This window comes from Saccopteryx bilineata, chromosome 1, assembly GCF_036850765.1.
Source record: "Saccopteryx bilineata isolate mSacBil1 chromosome 1, mSacBil1_pri_phased_curated, whole genome shotgun sequence".
NCBI lineage: Eukaryota > Metazoa > Chordata > Mammalia > Chiroptera > Emballonuridae > Saccopteryx > Saccopteryx bilineata.
In genome coordinates, this window is record NC_089490.1 from 135547743 (window position 1) to 135551377 (window position 3635).

The window sequence follows — 3635 nt, forward strand, 5'->3', positions numbered from 1 at the left end:
CCACGTGGTAGAAGCCAGATTTTCTGTTGCTTTTTTCAGCATAATGATAACCCAATTGGCTAGGTCAGACATTGGCCAGATGAAGTTAGGGTCCCAGGACTCAATTATGCCCAAGACAAACAATTAAGCACTCCCTCATGCTCACACTGATCCACCAAGCACATTCAGTGCCTGGCTTGCCACACCCTAGTCCCTACCTAGCTGGGCAGAGGTGTTCGATGTTTGGGTGAATAAAGAGTAAGTGGAGCAGCCACAGTGAAACCCAGTGGTGAGCAGTACTGGGCATTCCCAGAGCCTATGCCTGGGCTGTCCCCATCCCAGCCTACACTAGTTGGCATCAGGTACTGTGGCCCTTGTGGGGGAGGCCTTTGTGACACAGTGTTCCAGGCCATTTGACCCACACAACACTGGAACCTTATAAGCTCCCCCCTCCCTAAAAGCCACACTGCATACTCTCCACCCTCCTGGCTGCAGCCAGGGCAGCAGAAGTGGTCAGGAGCAGGCAGCCAACTAGAGGTGGCACTGCAGCAGCAGGAGCCTGCTGGGGAGTCTTCAGAACCTGGCTAGATGGACTGGGGCTGCATCCAGGAACCCAGGCTCATCTACCCAAACATCTTCTGTGCCAAAGGCCTGAGCTGGGTGGCAGAGGGCTGTGCTGGAGCTATGTGTGGGTGGCCAGTGCAGGGTAGGAAAAACTCGCTGTCCATCACCCACCCAGTGGAGCACGCTCTCATTACTTCCAGTGGGGGTGGGGTGACATGGAGATCACATGAAAGCATATCTATGGCCATAACCTGAAGCTAACGCCCTGTGATGGGCCTGACTTGATTACTGAGCCAGTACTGACTGACTCCACAAATCAACCAACCACAAATAACTGGTTTTTGAGCATCTGGGGTTCCTGTCTCTATATGTCCATCCAGGGTGTGCTGTCATGTTCTTCTGCTGGCTTCACAACTGGCTTTGTGATGAATTCAGGCGCTGGGGTTACCCAGTGAGTGCCCATCTTTGAAGGTTACTGCTTGCCTCCTAGTATCCAGAAGCTAGTTGGCCTGGCCTTGACCTTGTGGACTATGTCATGATGCTGTTGGAAGAACCATGGTATCATCCTGCTAAGTAATACAGACAGGCAGTCGCAGACATTCAGGAAACCTCTTGTTATGCAGCAATGAACTATGGAGAGAAAATGGCCAAGAAACCTGGTAGTATAGAGAGTTAACCAAGCACCTGATGGGGAGGTGATCAAGCCTCACAATCAGCTCTTTGTTTCCAGAGGCCCTCTTCCGTCCACCTTTCCTGAACCTCAAGACTCCTGGCCTTGGTAAGATGTGCTTCACCAGCATAATAAAATGTACTACAGGTCCTGGCCTGTTGGCTCAGTGGTAGAGCATCAACCCAGCGTGTGGCTGGCCCAGGTTCGATTCCCAGTCAGGGCACACAGGAGAAGTGCCCATCTGCTTCACCACTCCTCCCCCTCCCACTTCTCTTTCTCTCTCTCTCTCTCTCTCTCTCTCTCTCTCTCTCTAACCCTCTCCCCTCTCCTGCAGCCTTGGCTCAATTGGAGCAAGTTGGCCCCAGGTGCTAGGATGGCTCCATGGCCTCCACCTCAGGTGCTAAGAAGAGCTTGGTTGCTGAGCAAGGGAGAAATGCCCTAGATGGGCAAAGCATCACCCCCTAGTGGGTTTGCTGGGTGGATCCTGGTCAGGGCGCATGCAGGAGTCTGTCTGCCTCCTCTCCTCTCACTGAATAACATTTTTTTTAAAAAAAAAGCACTATAGATCTGAGGAATTCCTTTTTCTCCAATACTATCCTTGCTGAAGGATCAGCCTCATTCCCTGGTTTAGACAGTGGCTAGTTAAAGATGCACCAAAGGTATGCCTGCCAATACCTCTGTTCAGGAGATAGCTCCCCCAGAGAGGATGCAGATGGGAGGCACCAGTCCTGCACCCTGGCCTGCCTTCCAGGACATGTAGATCACCCACTGTTGAATTTAGAGAAGTCAATCCCAACACTATACACTAGAGATGTTTCTGAATACAGATAAAAATGGTTGAAGAGAGCCACAGGAAGCAGGGCAGGTGCGCAGACCAGCCCAGGGCTGGGCACGCTCTTGGCAGTGATCCGAGCGGAGGCAGAGCCCCAGTGGCAACTAAATGGGGAAGCACAGGCGCACACATGAGTCTGCCAGCAATGGCAGAAGTCACGCTTGCTACTGTAGGAACCCGGGTGGCATGCAAACCTGCTCAAGGTGCAAACACACCCTCAGCAGTAATGTCAGCATAGGTGACCTTGGCAGAGATCCAAGAGGGCATGCGCATGGCCCCCAAGGCAGCCGCTGAGATCTGAGCCAATCAAACCAGTCCTGGAAGCAGTCCAAACAGGCATGCAGGCACACACAAGCCCAACCAGGGCAGTGGTGGTTGTGGAGGTGGGCTGAAGCCAGCAGCATCTGAAACCAAAAGCCCCAGGCAGCAACAGCAGTGGTGGCCTGGTAAAAAGACCACAAAACAGGAGCTAAAAATGTCTAGATAGAAAAACACCTGAAGCAAAGAAGTAGGCCACATCTAATACCGTACCAAATCACTGAATTAAAGTACTGAGCCCAACAAGTAGCCAGCAGTAAAAGACAACAGAAAGTGGATTTAAGGGGAACTTGAACTTTTAAAGTAACTTCTCCCAGGCCAAGAGTAGATAAAAGCAAGCCTAGGAGTGTAGCTGATATTTACAATGGCACCTGGACCCAGCAGAGGCAGCACAAGATCTGGATAACCTGTAGCTCCCAAAAATTGGATTAGAACCAATCACAGGCAGTGACCCCCACTGACCTGCTCCAGACCCCAACCATGGAAGTCCAGGGCAACACAGACAAAATGGGAAGACAGACAAGTGCAATCCAAATGACTCAACAAGAGAAACCCTCAGAAAAAGAGCTGAGTGAGATCGACATAGCAAACTACCAGAGGCAGAATTTAGAATAATGATTATTAGAATGCTGAAAGATCTTAGAACAACAATGAATGGTCACAGTGAGCACATAAATAAAGAAATAACAAGTATTAAAAAGGATATTGAAAAAATAAAGAACAAGTCAGAAATGACAAATACAATATCTAAAATAAAGACTACACTAGAAGCAATTACAAGCAGGCTGGATGAAGCAGAGGATCGAATCAGCAATTAGAAGACAAGATAAATAAAAACATGGAAGCGGAGCAGCAAAAAGAAAAGAGAATGAAAAAATCTGAGGAAACTCTAAGAGAGCTCTGTGACAATCTAAAGAGAAACAACATCCGCATCATAGGAGTTCCTGAAGAAGAAGAGAAAGAACAAGGGATAGAAACCTTGTTCAATCAAATCATAGCTGAAAACTTCCTTAAATTGATGCAGGAAAAAGACACACAAGTTCAAGAAGCACAGAGAACTCCATTAAAGAGAAACACAAAGAAATCCACACTAAGACAAATCATAATTAAAATAGCAAAGCTAAGAAGTAAAGAGAAAATATTAAAAGCTACTAGAGAAAAAAAAGCTATCACCTACAAAGGAGCCCCCATAAGGATGACATCTGACTTCTCAACAGAAACAGTTGAGGCCAGAAGGGAATGGTAAGAAATAGTCAAAGTAATGCAGAACAA

At 48.2% G+C, this 3635-nt stretch overlaps 1 pseudogene; it reads left to right on the plus strand.

Annotated features, from left to right (window-relative positions):
- The first annotated feature begins 567 nt into the window (after window positions 1-567).
- LOC136319334 (actin-related protein T3 pseudogene) lies at window positions 568-1988 on the plus strand (annotated as a pseudogene).
- The last annotated feature ends 1647 nt before the right edge of the window (window positions 1989-3635 follow it).